The sequence below is a fragment of the Aphelocoma coerulescens genome, chromosome 2 (assembly GCF_041296385.1).
Source record: "Aphelocoma coerulescens isolate FSJ_1873_10779 chromosome 2, UR_Acoe_1.0, whole genome shotgun sequence".
NCBI lineage: Eukaryota > Metazoa > Chordata > Aves > Passeriformes > Corvidae > Aphelocoma > Aphelocoma coerulescens.
The window spans coordinates 16,806,366-16,814,891 of record NC_091015.1 but is presented as its reverse complement, the minus strand read 5'-3'; positions in this window follow the sequence as shown (position 1 = coordinate 16,814,891).

Here is an 8,526-nt window from a genome sequence, read left to right as displayed (position 1 = left end):
AGAAATGCCATAAAATAGGCTATAGAGTTGGGGATGATTCACAGAGCAGCTACACCTTCAGGCTAATAATGCATGAAATGACATGAGACATGATGTTCTCAGACACTACACAAATCAAGAGCAGCTCTCTTGAATTTGAGCTCTTTATATACTGATGCAAAAAATAAGAATAGAATTTACTTCCAAACCTGAACCTCAATAATAATTTTTTTCAGGAAAAAAAAAGCTTTTAGATAACCAAATATCATATCAGTAATAGTGCCAGCAAGAGTATTGATTCACACATTTGACTTTGGAAGTGTCTGTAGCACAGAATGCAGCACTGAGAAATGCTGCCATTGGTTTGACAAGTAGCATAAACACATGTGTGCCATCCCTTATGACTGAAAAGCTGTGCATTCATTGAATGGGGTGGGTGATGTATATTAAAAAAATATGTTCTGCTGGTGTCTAGTATAGGGCATATCAGCTATATGATGCTATTTGTAAGTACTGTCTACTGGTGCATAGGTACCAGAATCACCCAGCAAACCTGCTGAACATCCAAATTGAAGTCAGTGGCCTCTTTCTAAATACCCATAAAGCTTGCTTTTCTTCCCTGTGCAGGCACTGTGTAAGCACGGAGAGTCCCTACTTCATGTGTTTCAAAGATGGTTTGGTGCAACGCTTTTCTTTTTCATGGTATTTTTCAGATTGGCTGTTTTCACTGGCACAAAAGGAGCGACTCAGGTCAAAGAAGTAAGGGGTTCCTACACCTACACTATGTGCAGTTTGGGGAGGGTTCTTCAGACCTTCCAATGATTAAAATTCATACAGAACTGGTCTGTACAGCTACATCCCCGGTCAGGTGCTGGTACCTGTTTGATGTCTGTCCAGAAAAGAGCATGTCCTGTTAGATTCCCCCAAAAAGCACCCTCTGCAAGTGACAAAACTGAATGCAATAGGCAAGAAAGACTGGGGTAAAACAGCCCTGCTGCTCTGAACCAGCACACAAACCCAGAAAGAACCCAAACCCGATTCACTTAGCCCCATCTTCAGATAGACGCAGCAGCTCTATCGCTCGCCGTGCAGCGGGAGGTGGGCTTCTTCCGTCTCGAAATCCATCTTACCGAGGCCAGCGAGACCCTTAACGGAGCATCCGCATCTCCTGCAGGCCTGCGGAGCCCCTGGGGGGACAGAGGGGCCCGTGGCCGTCCCGGAGCGGGGCGGCAGCCGGCAGAGGGCAGCAGGGCCCCGCGCCTGCCCGGCGGACACTGTCCCCATCCCCTTCCCGACCCTGTCCCCATCCCGCCCCCGACCCTGTCCCCATCCCCTTCCCGACCTTGTCCCCATCCCCTTCCCAACCCTGTCCCCATCCCGCCCCCGACCCTGTCCCCATCCCCTTCCCGACCCTGTCCCCATCTCGCCCCCGACCCTGTCGCCGTCCCCGGCCTGTCCTGTCCGGTCCCCGTGCCGAGCGAGGAGCTCGCCTCTCTCGCACTCCCCCTCCGCTCCCGTTCGGGTTCGCTCCCCGCGGAGGTGCTTTCACGTTTCTCGGGGCCGTGCGAAGGGGAGACCCCGAGAGGACGCACCGCATCCTTAGAGGCCATTCATTAGCTTTGACCAAACCTCACCGGCACATTTTCTCTACTTGTTTGTTGAGGCAGCTGGATGAAGTAAAATGTTCTCTCTTGTGAGGTTTCCGCATGAGCCAGTATTTTGAAAAAGTCTGGACAACCTGCATTAAGCATTTTTGAGTAACATTTGGAGTTGGATAACATTTTGCAATACGGATGACAAAATCCATCTAAAGCAGTCATACATAACACAATTGCTCAATATGATTTACTTTTCTTAAAATTTTAGTTTAACCATGCAGTTTTGGAAAAAAATCCCTAACAGGTACCCAAATCTAAACCCTACATTATTTTCCCACCTTTCATAATCTTTTACAATAGCAAAGTTCAACAATTATTTGATCCTGCAGGCTTTGCAGACATGCTTAACTTAGCAATCTGAATCAATACTACATCCAGCAGCACTGCTTACAGTGCATACCTTTCTGGATACGCATTTTTCTTTAATCAAAACCTGAACCGGAACAAAATAAATACTTTTATCTGGTTGTTTTCAATTATTTATTTTTTTACAAGACTTTGTTTTATAGGCTAAAATTCCAAGTATTACTGTCATTTTTAGTAAATGTTGGTTTCCAAAGAAGATTGATAGTTAAATAAATATTTCATGAACCAGATGAAAAACCTGGGAATAGTTTTGAGTTTTCCTATTAAAGCTAATGGGATTTTTGCATGAACATTAGCTAAGAAAGAAAAAGAAACTAAGGAGAAACAAATCCTGCCAGAAAGTATCTAACTTGCTATAAGGCAGCATTTGAAACACTCTGATTTTGCTCAATGCCTTGTATCCTTCACCGTTTCTCAAAACATTATCACATTTAAATCCCAAGGCGCTTTCAGTATTTTCAGAATTGCTAAGTTTCCTATTTAGAAATTCTTTTTAACATCCACTAACCTTCAGGCTTTATTTCTAGAATGGACTTCGATAAACTAATTCTATACATTGTAAACAGATTCCTAATCAATGTATAGATGAATTAATAATACTTGAACTGGTAATAGTCCATGTTAAGGGATTGACAAGTTTTGCCTAAAACAGCCATTACCAACAGTTGCCAATACAGAATGGATAGACCTCAAACTTTTATTCCTTCCTTCCTTGAATGGTTTTGTGTCATGCAAAATGGCATGCAATGATATATGTGATGACTAATTTGCCTGTAACTATACCTTAGAGGACTAAACAACTAGATGAACAGAGGAGAGAGCCATGTCACTGAAGTAGTACTTCTCTCTGCTATGTCCTCCATAAAGAACTAGCATCAAATCTCAGAAGATAGTCAGCCTCCCTTAGATGTCTAGACTGTCATCTCTTTACAGGTAACAATTTACCATCTGATTGGCATGGGAAATTAAATGGAAACTCACAGCTGTCCAAAAGGAGAAGATGTAGAAACTCCACTGAATAATGGCAATAATAAAAAAATAGCCCCCAAAGATTTCAGGTTTCATGAAAACAATAAAAAAGGGAAACAGTATAGTTCAAAGGATATACTTTACTGTTGTTAAGTTACACACAAGAAGAAGTTGTTACCTTGGCATATGGATACTGAGAACTGGAAAAAATAAGAGAATTGTGAGAAGATCAATGCCAAAGATCTCAGATAATGCATATTGCCAATCTCTACCGTCACAGAAGCAACAGCAACAATTCTGCAGTGTAGCTACAAACAAATGAAGAATCTCCATTTCTAAGTAAGTTTGGGAATTACCTGTTACCCAAACAATTTTAGGGAATCACCTGAAATAATTTTTGTGTGAGTTCATTTTAAAAAGCAGATCAAATTAGTCTGGTAGTACAAGTTTAGTATTTTGTGACTTCTATGGTAAAAATAGTACAAAGACAGGAAATACAAATGTTTTTCTCCAGTTGCTGAGAGAAAACTAGAACCTTTTCACAATGTACTTCTTAACTGTACTAAAACTGAGCAGGAGAATGCACACACCACAGCTTGAAACTAAGTGCATTTGTTTCCACAGCCCAGTGTAGTTTCTCTGCAAAAGGGTCTTCTGCCTCATATTAGTGTGCTAATGTGCTCTGCACTGGCCCACAGGGCTGCACACAGCTCTGCAGACCTGCTCTGTGTTGCAACCGCTTCCTCCAAGTGAGCTCTATCTGCCCTGTGGATAAGCCTTCAGGCTCTCAGGCTTCACATAATCTAGGGTTTTACAGCTGGAGTGTACTATGAATACTTTGAATTGGTCAGGGCACAGACTTTGCATTTTCTGAGAAATCTTACCAGTTTGAAATCTTAATTTGTCCCAATTTAGAATGAAAACTGTTAAAACATTTCCTAGGAAATAGACATTCCACTAACAATGTCATTTGGTTAACAAAGATCCATAGCATTTCCAAAAAGCAACAATTTCTTCCAAGAGTGGTGGAGCCCCAAATACCAGGAGGTCCTTGTATTCCTGGATCCCTGAGACAAGGAAGAGGTCATCACACAGGAGTAGATCTGACTGAATGGAAAACTGGCAGCTGACCCGCCTTGCAGAGGACTATCAAAAGTTATCTGTATTCCATTATAAGGCTCACTGAGATAAGCTTTCATGAAATGTTTCACTCTCAATGAACCAGCAACTTCTGACAGAAAACATGCCAGCAGAATGGTGTTTCCAAGAGATGCATTCATAGCTGGATGACACAATGATAAAAACATCTCAGACTTGGCTAGACTAGCTGATCAGCGTTAGTTCAGTGCTACAAGTCTCAGCCTCCTGAAGTAATAATAATCTTTGAGTCACCTTCTGTTCCCCTAGTTGCTGACTACACTCCTTCAGTAATGCCACATGAGCATTAGAAGCACAGCACAGAATCCTTGTTAATGGTTTCATACTTGGTTAGAGAGAATCTCTTGGACAGACATTTTTGCATTTTACTTTGAAGGCTTGTAGTTAAATACAGATCACCAGGCTGCCCAGAAATTCTCCTGATCAAAGCACCCTAACAAGGAGTCTTGCCTTTTTCCTCAGGGTCCCTATATCATGGTAATGGGAAAAGCATGCAAATGAGGGAGGATTTCTCTTGAGCAGCTCTAGAGCTAAGTTTTGGAAGACCTTATTGTGTTCCCAAGACTTGACACAGAAGATCTACTAAGAGAAGGTGTGCTTGATGTACATCACACCAGTGTACATTCAGGCTACCAAGAACTGTGGAGCAGGGTCACCAGCTGGACATAAATAATGTGTTTTAAATAAATGTCAGCAAGTGCAAGAGGTATCTAACTTATCCACTTTAACTGCTATATTTTCTTCCATATAATGTTTCTAATGACCAGAGGACAACCTCAAATCTAACCTGTTGTCTCTCTTTTTCATTACAAGAGTAGCAGAAACTGTCATTTACTGGTAATACTCGCTCAGATTTTCCCATTATAAAATCTGGTTTGAGCTTTTTTATACTTTTGCCAGTTTTTAACTGTTTGGATCAATACATACTCAGGTGTTTGCAAAGAATGTGACAGAAATTAATTTAAATCAGCAGCCTTAATTCTGGCATTTCTCAAGTCATGAAGGTTTTATTTACAGCCTTAATAAAAGCTTTGGTTTTGTACATACTTTTATGTTAAATATTTGGTATAAAAGAAATCGTGGGCAGGTTACCACCTATCAAAACTCCATGGCCCCTGCAAAAGTAAACATATATAAGTATGGTATAGGTTGGACGAAAATGTACCAACTACTCTTGAAACATCAAAGAGCCTGAAGGGAAAATAGATGGTGGTTAAAGAAAATATTTTTAAAAGCTAATACGAGTGAAAAATGAGGAAAAGGTCCTGGATTCACTAGAGTGAATGGTAAAGCACCCACAGCTATAAATGGTGTCAGGATTTCATGCAGAAAATCAAAGCAGAAAAAAACCCCAAAACCCTAGAAAATCTGGAACTGGCTGGGTACAAGACTGGATTCATTATCTTTGAAAGTCTTCAAATCACAGAACAACATTTTTCTAAACAAAAAATATTTGGCTTAGTACAGACTGTATGTATAGAGGTTTTTTACTTATGTTATAAAGAACAACAGTCTAAGAAACCTAACATTCACTTCTAAAACTTCTGTACCAGGACTTGTCAGTACGGAAGTAGGACAAGATGGTCCTGTTTATATTTTACTTTAGTTGACAGATTCTGTTAAGATTAGTTTTCTTAAAACTTTTTAAAAAAAAAAACCAAACCAAAACCAACTGTGTTTGGAATTATATATTTAATATTTTGAAAAGTTTTTGGCAATGTTCCTTCTAATCAATTTATGTCTAACAGTTAGAAACAATTACTATGTCAAGCACTGGCCAACAATGAAGAAATGAAATGTAACCAATGTGAAATCTTCTAGTGGGCATTTCAGACCAGAGACACACCAGGTCTGAGTCTGATAATGTTTCTACTTTTTTTTTAGACAAACATACATTCACTGTTAAAAATGGGGACTTGAACCTGGAATTGAAAATAACAAAATCTTGAGTGTTGTCTGTATTTTACTAATGCTGAAAAATATCACCAGTCAGTCTTTAAGCTGCCAAAGAGAACAAATAAGAAGACTTAAGAAGCTAGGTAATCTTCATGCATACAACTTATAACAGTGTAATTTCAAAAAAAAATTTAAAAAGCCAGACTGCAGAGCTACAAGATAGGAATGCATCTTGGTGCCTTTTGTCTTCAGGGTGAAAATGGGAAGAAAACTTCAGTTGCAATAATTGCTAAGATGAGTTTTTTCTTTCTTTTATTTTATGACAATTTCTAATTTTCCAGACCAACAATGGGAGAAACAGCAAAGGAGTGATACCATGGAGCACTTAGAGGTTTCTAGTTCTTTATCTTCATTCATCCAAAAACAACTGAGGTTTTTTGTGTAGAGGAAAAATTTTTCGTATGTACCCAAAGGAAAGGGCATAGCTGTGAATGGTTTCTGCAAAGAAGTCATTGTAGCAGCTGTCAATTTAGATCTGTGCATTTCCATATGCAAGCTTAGAACTTTAAGAAAAGGGGAGTTATTCTTGGAAAAATGACTGAATTAAGACTGTTTAAGCTACTAAGTACTGTAGACTTGATCCTCATTTACCTCATGTGAAGGAGCTCTACTACAGATGTAAATCAGGTGCTCTGTGTTTTCCCAGCTATTATAAAAGCTCTTGAAACAAACATCCCATATGAGCTCCTCTTTGTGCCTTTCTATAAATAAGGATTCACTTTTCTCCTTGAGAAAGGAACCACACTCTTGCTGTATAAGACAAGCAAATTAGCTTTCATGGTTCCTAGGGCAGAAATCTGCACAGTAACACACCAGGCTCTTCTCAATAATGCTCCAGTGTCTGGTGGTCTTTCAAATACCCTTTGTAAACAGTTTACATTGATCTTTGCTCCAAGCTGTGAGATGTTTTGGGATCTTTTTTTCAGTATGGCTATTTGCCCACCATCAAGACCTTATTTTGGTAATCCTAAAAATAGGCTAGGATCAATTACAAAGACTTTTGCTCAACAATGTAGTTCTAAAATAAATTTAAAGCCTAAGATTTTGGCAAAAAAATCACATTAACAGTCAAACTGGAAATGATTCAAACACTGATTGATCGAGACCCAGCTGAGTTTATTCTACTCAAGATAGATTTTCATTAGATAGTCCAAGAAGAGTGTTTGTTTTGGCCTCTGTTTCTAGAAATAATATTAACCTAGCAAAAAATGTTGTTTCCATAAAGAAAAAGGCTGCTGAGCAGGCTTAATATCTGTGTCTTTCTTCTCGTGTACTACATTAGTTTCACTTAACATCCTGTGTTTGTATTTCCAGGAGCTGCATTAGAGTAGTTTCTGTGCTGTGGTTAAATCACCTGTCTAGATCTCTGATCAGAGTTTGTGAGAAGGTCACAGTCCAATGCAGGTATGTTCAGACACATCTGAGACTTAACGAAGTGTACTCTCTCCATTATTCACTCATAACAATTTGATTCCTAGACAGTTAAGGTGCAGACTTCCAGGCATTCAGGCACAGTCACATAGCTAATGAGACCCAAATATTTTTTACAATCTGAGGTGACGTTTAGCTCTTTTGACATTTTTAGGTGGTTTTAAATGCCACTAGTAACATGGTTACAAATATCCAGGGGCAGACTGGAAAAACCGCCTCAGGTCTTCCACACTCTTGTTTAGGTCCTTCACTTTCATTTCCTTTGCTTTATTATCAGTTTTATATGCTTTAAGGGAAAGAGCAAGCTTCCTTACCCTCTAGAAATGTGAGACCCACAGTTACTAGGGGGAAAGCAGCTCAAAAGAGAGGTTTAAGCCTATGGAAATTTTCATTTTTAGTTGAAGGGGATTATACTTTTCATTTCATATGATCCTTGTAGAGGAAAAGCGGTAGATAGTGTTGTCAAGCAAGACTATCTTCACTTCATGAGACAAGAACATATTTGCAAAGCTATAAATGTTGAAGACTTTTTCCTGGAGTATGCTCACATAAATGGGATGCTCCTTTTGTATGCATGAATCATAAGGCATGGAATTCTTTCTGCATGGAAAAAGAAAAAAAACTGAATACAGAAGAAAATTATGATTAAAAATGCTGCATTGATCTCTGAAATTCTTATTACTTTTACAACAGTTTAGCAAGGCAAAGTTTGCTTTACACAGTCTTCAAAAGAAACAAATCAAGTGCATACCATGTATGTGACAATACTAACTGCTTAAAAAAAACAGTGCATGCCAGTTGTCGAATTTACTTCAAATGCACATTTATATGTTCCAGGTTCACTTGCAATTTATGTTTTATAACTTTTCTCTTTATCCAGCTGTCAACTTAAGCTCAAGTTGAGCCAATGAAGATTTAAGAAAATACTTGCTTCCACATGCTTTCCTTTTCTGCTGTAAAATGGGCATCATCTTTGACTCAGATATATACCCAGATCTTCCCAAGTCAG